A 17,547-nucleotide genomic window follows, 5' to 3' on the forward strand; every position below is an offset into this window, starting at 1 on the left:
GATTTAAATCTTGATTTAAATCGCTGATTAAAATCATCATGATTTAAATCGGCCAACCCTGAAAAAGACCCTTTTAGGGAATATTATTTTACATAATGAAAATATAAGTAGTAATTGGTTTAAAGTATTAATTGGGAAATTTTAAGTATTGTTCAAAGAAAATATTATTTTTATGAAAGTTTTTACATCACTAATGAAAAACGAATTTCAAGAAAGTATTTATCTCTTCAATGAAAAAGTCAGCAAGCATTAATTTATGCAAAGGAATAAGGAATGTTACTTTCTGAATTCTGAAAGCTCTAATGAAAAGGTAATTTCAAAGTTGCTTCAAGCAAGTATCGGTATTGTATCTTCATACGAAAGGTTAATGCACTTTGCATATGTACCACAACCAATATCACAGTAATACAACTGCACATTTGTCGTTCATCTTCAATATTTAAAAATGAATTAGAATGCATGTAATACCAAATGAGTACTGTACCGTATTCTCTCGAGTCATTGATCAACTCAAGTGTAACATATCTAGATTGCCCAAACCTACATAATTTATATATATATATATATATATATATATATATATATATATATATATATATATATATATATATATATATATATATATATATATATATATATATATATATATATCAGAAAATATGGCCACCTTAACATTGAAAGGTACAGAGTGTGATGGAAGAATTTTTGATTGTGAAATGGTACTGTTGAAGCCGTCAGTTGCAGAATCGTCGTATTTAGCAAATAGTTGATCATCTCAGCAGTTAATGTGATGAACACGCGGTATTGGCCGAGTCATATGACCAAGTTGCTATGCGTGTACAAGAGTTCGTGTGTTACAGAATCTCGATTTTGTGTCTAATTCTGCCCAAAAATTAGTTCGGTCGTTCATTAGCAGACCTAGAGCGAGATCGTGAAGACATTATCTTTGAGTGTGGCGAGCTCTTAGAATTGGCAGAATAAGGTACAGTCCAGACTCCTCGTTTTTCTGTGTGAATTGTGGATTTATGGTCTTTTACCATATTTCAAGACATTTTTTAATTTATGTTTTTTTTACCATATTTCGAGACATTTTTGATCATGTGTGGGAAGTGGATGTAGCATTTTACCATTTCAATATTCTATTTTATTGTGTTCTATATTTTACCAGTATGCTATTTACTCATGCATTTTAGACTTTTCATTATTATGTTTTTGCACTTGTATATTTTTGGGAGTATTATTTTGTGCTTAATTTTTTCGACAGATGTCATGGTTGTGGTTGTGGTGATGACTTTGTGGGCAATAACATGAGGTTATCATGTTGGTGTGATCATAGAGAAAGACAGACGCAAACCTTTGCAATGTCTAGTATTTTATGTGGGAGACTTGAGACTAGACTTTACAAAGTCTATAAGTCTATAATGGAATATGTGAGAATTTTTGAATTTGCAGGCTATTAGCCATAATCAGATTTTTAGTTGGACTGAGACTAAATCTTGAGTTAGATGTTTTCTTACTTGACAATTTCATTTATGATGCATTTTAATCTTTGCTTTGTTTGTTTATTTCTTGTTGGGTTGCTTTAAATAATAAATCTATTTTTGGTAGGAAAGATTGAGTTTTCCTTATACGACCCATTTCATTTCTTTAATGTGGAATGAGAGAGAAATCCATGCGAGAACGAAAGAGATCTTTGTGACGTTCAGAGAGAGAGAGAGTGGAAAGCCGCGAGAGAGAGAGAGAGAGAGAGAGAGAGAGAGAGAGGAGAAAAGACTCGCTGTTAAAAGAGAGAGAGAGAACAGGGCTGGACTCCCACCGCCTTCTGAAGACAGACCAATCGGTTCGTTACGTAATGTTCCTACCCGGAATATTCTTATCTGTTTCCAAACAGTTGTAACATATATATATATATATATATATATATATATATATATATATATATATATATATATATATATATATATATATATGTGTGTGTGTGTGTGTGTGTGTGTGTGTGTGTGTGTGTATGTATGTATGTATGTATGTATGTATGTATATTGCATATAAATATAAAGTAGGTGTGTGCAGTTCACCATACCTTAGCAATGACTTACACCCAAAGGGAATTATAACCGATAAGTGCATCTGCCCCGGCCAGGATCATTCTTGATAGGTGAATGGTCAAACTGGGCTGTCTAATGTTTGGGGATTCCAACTTCATGTAAAATACAGTATGTCTAATTTCATGACAAGTTATGAAGTCCACGATTACTATCCTCCAGATTTTATGGAACAGCTCAGAGTCGGAAAACCCACAAGAAATGCAAGACGTTGCCAGCACATAAGCCCCTTGAACAACCGGTGGTCAGGATGTGTGTCTAGTAACCGCATTTCAAAATACTTTTTGAGAGTCACAAGGGTACCACCTTCTGGAGTCACTCCCAAAGGAAATGATGCACATACATACATATTCACGAACATTTATCAATTATAATTCACTTTCGGTATTTTTCCAAAGTAGAGCGAATCGGATATTAAAGGACACTTGCAACTTAATGTTAGGGAATTTAAAAAATGTCGTTGTGATTTGATAAAAATTCATAAATTGCTAACTGTTCCAAACGTACCAATCGTCTGGCATGGTTGGGGAGGGTTGAGGACCACACTAAGTGTAAATACCTGCATTCGACGGGCATAAGTAAGGCAGAGTCCGTATCAACTTCCAGCTCTATTGACAGCCCAGTGGTAAGAGAACTCGTCACTGAAGTCTAAGATAGTTGCTGTCCGTGGTTCGCATCCAACAGGTGACTACGACTTATCGATCATATTTCCCCTTCGCATGCGAAAGCCCACCTATGTTTCCACTGTGCTGACTTCGTGGGCCTCAGTGTGACGTCCTGCTACTGAAACTAGAATCAAAAGTCTTTGCGAGTTTTCATCAATAATATTTAGGACTGCTGCGCTGATGCCCATTTGTTCTTGCTTTGGGGGAAATGATCATCGTTGGTTTCTTTAGCAAAACCCCAGAGAACTTTTTACCATTTGCTTTTTTGACACCATCATGCCTGTCGAAGACATTAACGAGAAACGAAAATCTTCATGATAATGCGAAAATCAAAGATGGCGATCAACCATTGCCTGTCGTTTAACCCTTACAGAACCTCAGATGACACTGGCTATACTCATCAGAAACGAGACATATTTGGTATAATAATGGAGACAGCAAGCGGTAATAAAATAAAAAGGTGAGACATCCCAAAAATATGCCACAGAATCATGGAATACAAACGACACCTTCATTAACACGAACCCTGAAGATGAGACCGACGTCCCAGTCGTCATTTTCAATTATCGGGAAAAGATTGAAGGAAAAATAAGAGAACATTTCTAAAATTTCTTCCGCTTCCCTAATTGCTTCCCTCAGATTGGAACGAGATTCTTATTTAACGGCCAGGTAGGATATCAAGGATACAAACTATGCGGTCTCATTCATGGGGAAAAAGCACAGAAAATGTCGCAATTTTTGCAGAATTTGGCCAAAGGAGTTTTCTTACGTTTTAGAGAATAAAACTATAAAACGGGTGCAATTTACTGTTATACTTTGTAAAAGGAAACCTCCCATGCCATAACATGAGTAAAAATCGTAGTTATCTGTTGTAGATCGTCCAAAATCTATCGTTTGAAACTATTTCAAACTAAGAAACATTCTCCTCCCTCTCTCTCTCTCTCTCTCTCTCTCTCTCTCTCTCTCTCTCTCTCTCTCTCTCTCTCTTACACACACACACACACACACACACACAGAGGAGAATGCTTCTTAGTTTGAAGTAGTTTCAAACGATAGATTAACGACGATCAACAACGGATAACTATGATTTTCACTCATGTTTATGGCATGGGAGGTTTCCTTTTACAAAGTATAACAGTAAATTGCATCCGTTATATATATATATATATATATATATATATATATATATATATATATATATATATATATATATATATATATATATATATATATATATATATATATATATATATATATATATATATATATATATATATATATATATATATATATATATATATATATATATATATATATATATATATATATATATATATATATATATATATATATATATATATATATATATATATATATATATATATATAATATATTGTGTCACGTATTTACGTTCCTCCCTCTTAGCCAGACAAAAATAATTTGAATTTCTAATTAAAAGAGCTTCTCATTTGACAGTTAGGCCAAAACAACATGGCGGATAAGGTAGGACGATGCTTGTTTTGAGCCAAGAAAACATTCCTCTCCACACCTGAACGGAAACCACTCTTCACAGCCCCCTGCTAAAGAACACTCCTAGTTTTCCCCCCATTTTGGGGTAGCGAGAGTGGTGTAGGTTTAAGGGAAGGTTATAATCATCAGAGGCGTAGGCCTCTTGAAGGGAAGGCTGCTAACTTAATCTTTAGGTCCTTAGACTATAAGGCTTCTTTTCCCTTGACCTTGTTATTGACTTAAGGACTTGCTTTCAGATTTGCCCTGCTCGCGTACATACAAACACATGCCAAGCACCCCACGGAAACAGCATGAGAGGGGAGAGAGACAATCTGGCTTTCGTGAGGAGAGGTAGAACATTTTTCTTCTCAATCTGGACTGGCAACAGATGATGCTCATTCTGCAAGTTCGACGTCTTATACAGGAACCCATATAAGCCTGAGAAGGAATGTCTGAGCAGCAGTGTTTCGCCAGTACCCCTCTGTTCATTCTAGCGAAATTCTTTTCTTTATTTCTGTAAGATTTTTGCCATTTCATTTCCACTTCTGGCCTTTCCCTTTGTTCACAAAGACCAGCCCAAAAAACCATCCCTTGAATTGCCTTGTGTTTAAGTAAAGCATCAAGAACCTTAACAAACTACTCCCTCCATGGTATTAATTCAGACCAATTAAGCTAATTAATCAAATCCTCCATGGTGCACTGTTTAGTAACGAGAGAGAACTGATTTTGTGTGTAAGTGCATGCTAATTCTGGAATTCTCTTCCAGGAGGTCGAATATCCTGGTCCAGTTTCGCTAGCCTATGCCTCAAATCATCTTAAATGTACTGCCATTACAATAGATATAAACTTCGCTGGTACGCAGTCCGAGGAGCAATTGTCTGTTCCCCACCTTTCGTTGCATGCAAGAGAGCCTAATCATTCAAGACGAATCAACTCTTCAGCGGCTGAGAATTATTGCGCATTTCAAATTTGCATTTTTTTGCTTATTTGAGTTTACTTTCTGTATCATCAGCCTTTCAGATTACTCCTTGGTTGTTTTTCTGTAAATAAATACAATTTAATGTAAACTGCTAATCATTTTCCATGATGACCTTCACATCACTACTTAAATAATGGTACTGCCAAGGAAAGTAACCCATTTTTCCCTTTCATTTTGTTACAGGTTGATGTTCTCGGTTGGCTTAATGCAGTAACTTAATATAAACCCCCTTTTCATCCCTTCAACGAGACACAATCTGTAATAATATACATACATACATATATATATATACTGTATATATATATATATATATATATATATATATATATATATATATATATATATATATATATATATATATATATATATATATATATATATAAATATTGTCATACGTATCAAGTACCTGGTTATTAGACAACTAATCTCAAAATTCAAAAATATACCTCACTTCAGCCAGATACCTAAACTATCATAACATTAATTATTACGACTGAGTACTTTAAAGGTAACAGTGATCCCTTAAGAAAAACTTATTTATCAATCACTTGAAAAATCAAATTAAGTCTATCTGAATATGTGTGAGGTATCAAAATTTAAACTAGAAATATTCTAGAGTAGAAGGGCATCACTCCATCAAAAACTCTAACTGTTTCCCTGGTCTTAATTCACTTTAGCAAAACTAAAAGAACAAAACATGTTTATCACTTTGCCTTATGCACACACAATCAATCCTATTCACTGGTGATTAATAAATGAAACACTTTTTCTAAAAATGTTAAATACAAAATTTTATTTTTAAATTCAAAGTTTATAATTAGAATTCACAATTAATTAGAATTCACAATCTGAAAAATTTATTATTACTTGAAAATAACACAACACTCAATTAATTCTTGAATTAAATTATGAAACAAAACTAATTCACAAAAACTTCATCAGGAATTTAAATTAATCAAGCAAAATTTAAACTATCAAGAATTACTCAAGATTTAAAAAGAAAATCTTAAATAAATGAAGTATTAAATCAATTTGCAATGTTAAATTATGTATGTAATGTTAAATTATACCAAGAAATATTTAAAATGCTACGTAAATAAATTTTACATCACAACATAAAAAATGTGAAAATATAAAGAGATTGTAAATAGAAAAACACACAAAAATACACATAAGATTTATCAAAAATGATTTCACTTGGTAAAAATTTCCTAACTTATCATACCATGGTATTAATAAGTAAAATTCACGTTACCTTACACAAACTTGTGAAAACCTCTGTAAATCACTTGCTGCAGCTGCGTTACCACAAAACACACTTTTTTACCAGGCGCCGTTACAAACTAAATAACTTTGCTAAATTCAGATCTCAAAAGTTAATGTTAATACGTGACCACAAAACACTATGTTAAAAGTAATCTCTTTCTAAAAACGAGAGAGAGAGAGGGAACCACATCGACTGGTCTCAGAAATCAGAATGAAACAAATTTTAGAATTCCAGAAACACGAAACAATTACATGATGTCACTAAAGCATTTTGGGTACGAGATACAAAAGGGAAGTTCTAGAAGTAGGGAGGTGACGTCATTAAAGTGTTTTGGGTGCGAGATACAATGGAGAAGCTTCTAGAAGAAAGTTACGTCATCCCAGCAAAACGTTTTTAATGCAATCTTACAAAACATGACGTAATTGATCAAGACACGTATTCTTTCTCTCAAAGTGGCGTACGTGACTCGAACATGTAACAACGTGAAATCACTCGTCTCGAGCCCATATGAGACGAATCGGCGTTTGTTTTCGCAACCCTGTCATCACTAACCCAAAACAAAGCACTCCCTCTTATCTCAACTGATGACAATTGAAATGAAACAAGCCCTTCCTGGACACACACACACACACGTGTTCAAATACTACGCTTTTACCAAGAAAGATATTATTCAAAACTACGTTACTATTAAAATTGTATTAACAATTCTAAATTACGCTATCAAGTTATTTAATCATTAGTTCTTTTGAGATCTGATGCCAAACTAAATATGACACTTTAGCGATCATTATCATTATACACAACACATGAAAAAAGTAAATATGTCAAAATTGTAGGAGGATATACGTATTACAAGGCAACATCATGAAAATGTATATATATATATATATATATATATATATATATATATATATAAAATATATATATATGTATATATATATAGTTTATATATATATATATATTTGGAGATTTTAATTAGTGTATTATATTATATATATATATAATAACCATATATATATATATATATATATATATATATATATATATATATATATATATATATATACTGAATATATAGTTTCTTGTAGTTTGGAGAAATTAGTTAATTAATAACACAGAAATATACGTGGAAAACAAATGCACATTCACACAGAAGTATTTAACACGGAAAATGTCATTGGAAATGAAAAAAAAAAAATGCATTTTCCTAAACAATTATAGCAGAAATAAAACACTTGGGAAAGTAGGTTTAATGACATAACCGAAATCTTGTGCAGTTCCCTTTTCTATCAGTGACTATGAAAACAATATTTTTATTATTTACAAGGAACACACACTCGTACAGAAAAAGCCATAAAACCCTGAAGGTCCCGCAGAGAATCTCTGTAATAGAATACTCGTATATAAATGAGATTTCATAAAAAGTGAACACACGAGAGGAAAAAAAAAAAATAAACGAAAATAAATTAGCAAACAGGTAAATATGTAAAAAAAAAAATGAACAGCTACTAAGTCAGAAAAATTGAGATAATTGTGCTGGGGGCTCGGAAACAGAATGGCAGGCCATTTATATGACCTTAACTGCACAGAATTAGCAACTCTCAGACTCCTGTTCCCTGGGTTTGCAGTGAAGGAGATAATAACAGCCTTTGAGGACTTAGAAATGGGACAGAGTGGCACCCCAACAGTACATGCAAGCCGAGTAGTACAAATTCCCAGCTAAGAACCAGAGAACAAAGACTGATTAAACCGCAGAGAAGTTGCGCACACGATGTCACTTTTGGGGATCTCCTCCCCTGGTCTGATGTATCTCTGTTGACGTGTATCTCTGATCTGCTTTAAGCAAGCCGCGATTCACGGAGTTAGCTTGCGCAACTCTCATGCAGTTCTACCGAAGATATTTGATACATCACAGAGTGTGACGTCACTGCACCTCGATTGAATGTTGATACACAAATTGCATTGCAGATATATATATATATATATATATATATATATATATATATATATATATATATATATATATATATATATATATATTTTTATATGTTTCCTGGTGCAGGTGGATCTTATGACTCCACAATTTTTACTTTACTCGAAAATGGCCTTGTAAGATACCCAGGACATATAAAAAAACAAACAAAAAAAAAGGAAGTACACGGAGCGGAGGGCTCTTCACTAGGGAAGTGCAAGAAACACATGGATATAAAAATAGTTATATTTGATAGCACACAAGGTCAAAAGGAAAATTAACTGAAAATACGGTAAATTACTGCCGTAGAAGTCCTCCCGAAGGGGAGCTTAGGAATGCCAGGAACACGGACCAAGGATAATTCTGCTACAGGCGTCTTTCTGAAACGATATTTGGACCCACGTTACACATCTAATGCTGGAATTTGGGGATTGAATTACTCGGGGTGCACTGAAGGCGCCAAGGACTCCCGAGGCGTTACTTGTGACTCAGAGGAAAGAAGCTGTGAACACGTGGGCCTGGCTTGAACCAAGGAATATCCGGGAACACAAAGTTATAGGCCCAGAGATTAATAAATGCAAAGGGCTAAGTAATCGTGACTAGCAACTCGTTTTGGGTACATTACCACATTTGTAGGGGCGCAGGGATGACGACGTCTTCTGCCGAGAAACACGTGTGGGAGCGTGGACAAATGGTAGCCTCCCTCTCCAAGGTATTTCTTCAAGTCGTAGATTGGGGCGGAAAAGGGCGCCCTTGGGATGATGAAAAGGCCGCTGTTTAATGTCAGCTCGCGTTTGGAAGACTTGCAATCCCCCTTGCAGTCTTCTAAGGCCACGTGGAATGGAACACGGGGCACACAGGGCGGCGATGGGATCCACGTGGCGGCGAGCGGAAGAGGAGGGCAGGGGCAACGGCCCGAGACTTGACTTCTTGGCTTAAACTAGCGAGCGCGTGTGAGAAAGGGCTGCCTTCGCCCTGACCTTTTATTGCTTCTGGACTGGGGTAGGGGGGGGGGCCGATGTCCTGACCCAGGGCACGCTGCTATCTCATAGAAAATGGTATTTTCATCTTTCTGTACCAAAGAAAACGGTGCAAAGCAGATTACTGGTCCCCAACAATTATATTTTTCTCTGAGCCCTTATTTCCCCGACCTTCAAAGGTTCAAACCAACCCAAAGCAGGGAAGGAGAAGAGTTTCCAGCTTATTTTGGCGCTACTCTTTACAATATATATATATATATATATATATATATATATATATATATATATATATATATATATATAATGTGTGTGTATATATACATACACACACATACACACACACAGAAAGCGTGTTATTGACATTAACAATTTTATACACGAACATATTTATACTGTACTGTATTCATATATATCTAAATGATACTACTACTTGAGAGGCTTTCATCACGCTTGAGGAATATCCTGTTTCGAGGATACACTCAAGGACACTTGAAGCTATGGATTATTTAGAGAGAGAGAGAGAGAGAGAGAGAGAGAGAGAGAGAGAGAGAGAGAGAGAGAGAGAGAGAGAGAGAGAGAAAGTACAAGTAAAATTATGTAAAATTAAAAACACACTCCGTTTACGACAGAATTGCAGGTGTGCGTGTGGATGTGTACACATTAAAACATTTTTGCTGTACTTTCATATGCACAAACATTCAGGTCCTGTAAGCACACTAAAACTCCTTCTTCTTCTTACACATAAGCAACTTTATATATATATATATATATATATATATATATATATATATATATATATATATATATATAGTTCCGATATTTCTTGTAAAAGGAGGTGTCTAATCGAAAGACATGACACTGGTCCCTACGTTTAATGCTTATATGATAAATCAATGGATATACCCTTTGTATATCAAAATCTTCAACTTCCGCCTATTAATATAACCTCCCAACCTCCCATGCGCACGAGAGCTTACACACACACACGCACACACACACACACTCTCTCTCTCTCTCTCTTTATATATGGATGTGTGTATTTATGCATTGTACATGAGCCACTAACAATTCATTAATATTTAATTCACTTTAGGTGCCAGGTATTCCCAAGGTACATGTATAATAAATATGATATCAAAGGCTATTTGCAACACAGTGTTTATAAGTATAGAAATAACTGACAAACAAACTATATATATATATATATATATATATATATATATATATATATATATATATATATATATATATATATATACATGAGAACGTGTTTCACATGAAATGATTATATATATATATATATATTATGTATATATATATATATATATATATATATATATATATATATATATATATATATATATAATGAATAATAATACGAAAATAATGAAACATCATGCCATTCTTCCAAGACGGATCACGTGACTATGTACGGGGATAGAATCGTACCTATTATTTACTGCGCAACATTCATATGCTACGACATGTAACTTTGTTTCCCTTGGTGATTTCGACAAACTATTCGACAAACTGAAGAATTCATTTCAGTATGGATATTGCAACAGATATTGTCCTACTTCGTCCGTTTACAGAACTCACGTAACTTAATGCTTCCCGCTTGAAACGTCTATCTAATGGACGGGCATGAACCACGATTTAACATAGTTCGTTCTTCATATTTCCCGCATCCTGCTAAATATGCGATATATGAAAAGCAAATGGGTGTTACGGACTAATACACACATAAACAAAGCCACTCCAACATCTTCTAAAAACATAACAGACACCTCACACGTCTCGAACTGTCGACCTAACCGCCTAGTTCTCCTTGCTGCTTGGGAGAAAGGGAGCTGGGGATTGGCACGATACACGTGCACATCGTTACCGGGGTCTAAGCGATTCAGGCAGGGCAGCCGATCGAGGCTACGGCGTACCCCAACGCCAAATCAAAGTCCTTCAATATATACGACTCACCGATAGACTCTGAATCAAAGTTTACAGGATGGATGTTTGTCTTACGAAATAGGCGATGTTGGAGGTTGGGGAAGGGACAGGCCTCAATAGGTTTTTGTTCTGCGGTCTCACCCCAGTCACATGAACGGTTCCTTGCCAGTACAAACAACGAAGCAAGAACGTTGTTCTCCCGTTCGCTAAGTGTAAGTACGATTGCCCTCGCTCCCTCTCACATGCGGTGTAGGCGAGTCGCCTAAAATAGTGACAACAACTAACGGTAATGAGAGTAAAAATATTGTCAGCAATTATTACGATAGCTTCAGTAACAATTACATTTATTCATAATAAAAGAGATATTAACAGCAGAAATATTAGAAGGAATAGTAGAACATAGGAGTAGCAAAAGTAGTTATCAGAAAGCCTACCAGACTGCGAATGTCACCATAAATGTATATACATATATATACATCAATATATATATGTTGATATATGTATATATATTTGTATATATTTGTATATATATATATATATATATATATATATATATATATATATATATATATATATATATATATATATATATTTATATATATATATATATATATATATATATATATATATATATATATATATATATATATATATATATATATATATATATATATATATATATATATATATATATATATATACTGTATATATGTGTATATATATATATATATATATATATATATATATATATATATATATATATATATATATATATATATATATATATATATATGTGTGTGTGTGTGTGTGTGTGTGTGTGTGGCTATGTGTGTAACAGAGAGAGTACTATATTCAGAAAACTATTTATAATAACGACCATGGAAACACAGCGAACCCGTGAATGTATAAAGGTGACACGTAAAGAAACCATTAGGCCTGCCAGTTACAGAGGCCTTATTCATGAGATGGTGATTCAGAGAGATACAAAGAAACTGTTATTAGCGATCCATAGTCTAAAAGAAAGAGTGCTCTTCATAGTAGGTGATTCATATAGACCTAATTGCCGAGAACACTGGCACTATGAATTTGGCTCTCACTTCTTGTGTCGGTGATCCCTTTTGTGGAGGTCAAGGGTCACGGAATGAAAAGGAGCCTATGTGGTTGGCACCTCTCTGTTGCGTATGAAAAATCGTTGCACAGAAGGCGTGGCTAGTGAACGATCAATAAAGAAACCGTGAGTGCGTGAAAGTTATGGAATTCATGATCGAAATGAAACATATGAAAGAAAAACTTGAGATATCCTGAGACAAACCATATATGAGACACATGAGAGACAACTAAGTCAGAAGATCGGGAGTTAAAAGATTAGACAGTCAGTGTGTGTGTGAGTGGTGTTAGGGCAGAGACATGCCCAAGCAGTGGTGAACAAACTTAGTATTTATCTCTCTCGAAATCAACTTAGTTCTGGGTACAAGTCTCAGGCCTGGACTTAACAAATAACTTCCCAAGTGCAGCTATAAGAAAATGGTGGATCTTTTACAACTGAAAAGGGATAATAAAGAGAAGAAACCAACGAAGTGTATCTGTTAAGAAACCTGATGATTTTATTTTATTTCATTCTAAACAACATGTTCCTCGAACAGTGAACGCCAACGCTAAAAAGCTCTCAGCACACCTACCATGGAATCGGGCTATGAAGATAGCACTGATTAAATATATATTGATGTATACGCACACACACATATGTATGTATGTATGTATAGATATATATATATATATATATATATATATATATATATATATATATATATATATATTTGTATATATTTTTAATTCTTTTCACCAGCATGAGGAAGGAAATTGAACCTGGGAGAGGTGAGGCAGTGATTCGGTCATGATTCCCGAAAACAGAGAAGCGCCAACCACCGCCCATACTTTCTGAGGGCGACATAGGCTCCTTTTCATTTGAAGACCCTTGACCTCCACTAAGGGATCACTAGCACAAGATATCGTCTTATCACTTGCCAAGGTGGAAAGCAAGGGCGTTATCCACTGGGCCATACAAGCCTAAAAGAAGTTGGAACCTGAGAGCAACTGCACCCAAGGAATTACCTGGGCAAGCTAACTGCTTGCATACCAGCGAGTTTTCCCCAACTTCCCGACTCAGCAATGACCCAATAGACAACATTTCATTCGAATTATCCCTTCTGAGTGAATAAGATAGAAATCATCAACACACAATCACGTGTGGAACAGAAATAAATTTCTGACTCACGTCGGGATCGAACCCAGGTCTCTCAGGTGGAAAGCAAGGGCGTTATCCACTGGGCCATACAAGTCTAAAAGAAGTTGGAACCTGAGAGCAACTGCACCCAAGGAATTACCTGGGCAAGCTAACTGCTTGCATACCAGCGAGTTTTCCCCAGTGGATAACGCCCTTGCTTTCCACCTGAGAGACCTGGGTTCGATCCCGACGTGAGTCAGAAATTTATTTCTGTTCCACACGTGATTGTGTGTTGATGATTTCTATCTTATTCACTCAGAAGGGATAATTCGAATGAAATGTTGTCTATTGGGTCATTGCTGAGTCGGGAAGTTGGGGAAAACTCAGCTGGTATGCAAGCAGTTAGCTTGCCCAGGTAATTCCTTAAAGTGCAGTTGCTCTCAGGTTCCAACTTCTTTTAGACTTGTATGGCCCAGTGGATAACGCCCTTGCTTTCCACCTGAGAGACCTGGGTTCGATCCCGACGTGAGTCAGAAATTTATTTCTGTTCCACACGTGATTATGTGTTGATGATTTCTATCTTATTCACTCAGAAGGGATAATTCGAATGAAATGTTGTCTATTGGGTCATTGCTGAGTCGGGAAGTTGGGGAAAACTCGCTGGTATGCAAGCAGTTAGCTTGCCCAGGTAATTCCTTGGGTGCAGTTGCTCTCAGGTTCCAACTTCTTTTAGACTTGTATGGCCCAGTGGATAACGCCCTTGCTTTCCACCTGAGAGACCTGGGTTCGATCCCGACGTGAGTCAGAAATTTATTTCTGTTCCACACGTGATTGTGTGTTGATGATTTCTATATATATATATATATATATATATATATATATATATATATATATATATATATATATATATATATATCAAACAGCAGTGGCCACAGCCAAATATACATCAATGGGGAGGCGGACATAAAGACTTGTTTTAAAAAGGGTTAATTTATTCCCGACGTTTCGTAATGGCTTCATTACATTTTCGAGGGCTGTACAAAATAAATAACATAAATTACAAAAAGGCTATAAATTTAAATTAAAAAAAAATTAGGATTGCACAATGGATTACAATTTAAAAAAATAAAAACAGACAAAATATTTTGTCTAAGAACTAGGACATCTAAAAAAGAAAGCTGATTTTCGTTTTCTTTTTCTAGGGTAAACTTAACATTGTGATGTTTTAGACATAATTATGATGCTGATTCCTTCCTTGAATTTCTAAATTTACAACATCACAATGTTAAGTTTACCCTAGAAAAAGAAAACGAAAATCAGCTTTCTTTTTTTAGACGTCCTAGTTCTTAGACAAAATAATATTTTTAACACCACGATTTTTAGATAAAGTTAGTTTACGGGCTTGGGGTCAAATTTTTTTAATTTTTGTCCTTTTAACTTTTGAATTAATTCTGTTTTTACTCTCCTCCACAGGGCTCTAACGCTAACCTCTGATTGGTACCTATTCCAGGATGAGATCGTCTTTTTATCTAAATATTTTAAGGAAAACTGCTTCCTGTCTGAACTGGTCTTTAAGATACTCCGCACACTTCTAGACAAATACTTCTCCCTCAAACCTACAATTTACAGTGTTCCTAAATTGAATTTTTATGCTAAATTTCCGTTTTTATTTGATAATACTTTTAGAAAAAACCTTTTCACAACAGATCCAAAGTAAGTTTGGAGCCATTAAAGTCCACCTGATACCTGTCAATCCTCTCACCATCGGGTCTTTACTTAAGTACAAAGATCGTTTATGCCCTTATATGTCCTCCAGGTGTTTGTATAGCTATACGTGTCCTAAATGTAATTTAGGAACTTATATTGGATCCACCAGGAGGCTTCTGAAGGTACGCATAGACTCTCATCATGGAGTAAGTTATAGGACAGGCAGTAAAATTACAAACCCAGAGTTTTCGAATATCAGAAATCGTTCTAGAATGTGTAAAACTTCAATTGAAAATAAGGATTTTTCTGTTTTAGGGCGAGCTTCTAGCAGCCATGAATTGGCCATTTTGGAATCATTAATGATTAAACGACTCGTCCCCTTGTTAAACAGCCTTTCGTTTTCACTTCAGTTTTAACATTGCCACTGAATAGGTTGGTCCAGATCTGCTTACTTTGTATTATTTTTATATTGTATATATATATATATATATATATATATATATATATATATATAAATAAATATATATATATATATATATATATATATATATATATATATATATATATATATATATATATATATATATATATATATATATATATATATTTTTTACAGAGATTTTGTTTTGTTTTTTATGCTGTCCTTTTAATTGTCCCTTCTATTTTTACTTTTTTAAAAATTGTAATCCATTGTGCAATCCTAATTTTTTTAAATTTAAATTTATAGCCGTTTTGTAATTCATGTTATTTATTTTGTACAGCCCTCGATAATGTAATGAAGCCATTACGAAACGTCGGGAATAAATTGACCCTTTTTTTAAAACAAGTCTTTATGTCCTGCTCCTCCCCATTGATGTATATATATATATATATATATATATATATATATATATATATATATATATATATATATATATATATATATATATATATATATATATACACGTACACGTATATGCATATGTATATAATATATACATCAATATATATATATATATATATATATATATATATATATATATATATATATATATATATATATATATATATATATATATATATATAAATGTAAAGGCTCATGCCAGGTGACCTTTGAAAAGTTGGGTCAGCTATTCGCAGGGTCCATTTTCACTACACGCAGCAAATAGGAAAATGCTGAAACATTCGCATACCACAAGGATCGAAGAAACCACCTTGGTGACAAGACACGGGCTGGAAAATGCGTTTTCAGCAAAGAACGTTCTAGAAGCTGAACCAGTTACAAAATCCGGTTTTTGAAGGATGCTTCTTAATAATGTATGGTGTGTACGTGTACTTCGTGACGCCTCGAAGTACAGAGGCGTGTCTTGCCGAACTTTGACCTCGAATGATGTCATACAAAAGTACGTTCGTTCGTGCGTTACATAATGAATATAATGGGAGGAACTGTTGTTCGAATGGACTTGTGAGATCCGATTCTTGTGTGTCTGAAGATGTGAGTGATTTTCACATGGAGACTGTCCCAGAGGACTTGTGGAGTGAGTAAGAATTCATATACGTTTTTAGACTTTGTTTTTCAGAACTGTGAACACACGGTATCTCCTGTGACAGTGGAAGATGTATTTCTGCAATTTTTTACATTTTATGATTTTTAATGTGACGTTTGTTTTTTTTCACAGGTATTTCTGTTCCACTCCATTCATATTCCTTTTTCTCTCTCCCTCCTACAAGGATGAGAGTGGTATGACATTTTAAGATGACCTGTTTTAATTGATTGACGTGTTCATGTTTTGACAGATGAGTTATTTTCTGTAATTGGGGGTTTATGATTTTGGAGCATTATTTCCTTAGAAGATTTTCTGAAGAGTTATTTGATGAAACATTGGATTTCATTCTTCGTAATTTTTAAAAGTTATTTTCGTTGATTTTTTTGTCAATAAAGGGTTTTAGTTTTGTACTTAGTATCTCATTCCAGTAGTCCTTAGATTTTAGTTAGGAAAGATATAACTTACGATGCCGGCTCACGTTACTGCTATCACACAAATGTCTCAGGATAAGCGAGATTAAACCTCTGTTCATAAAACAGAGACTTAAATCAAGTATAGGCTCAGAAAGGGCCGTTACAGTTTTTGGTGGCAGCGTAAAAGGTAGCGTAAAATTTTTGGTAGCGTAAAAGGTAGTTAGGGCAGTTAGAAGGGTGTTAAATAATTATAATTAGC

The sequence above is a fragment of the Macrobrachium rosenbergii genome, chromosome 56 (assembly GCF_040412425.1).
Source record: "Macrobrachium rosenbergii isolate ZJJX-2024 chromosome 56, ASM4041242v1, whole genome shotgun sequence".
Taxonomy (NCBI): domain Eukaryota; kingdom Metazoa; phylum Arthropoda; class Malacostraca; order Decapoda; family Palaemonidae; genus Macrobrachium; species Macrobrachium rosenbergii.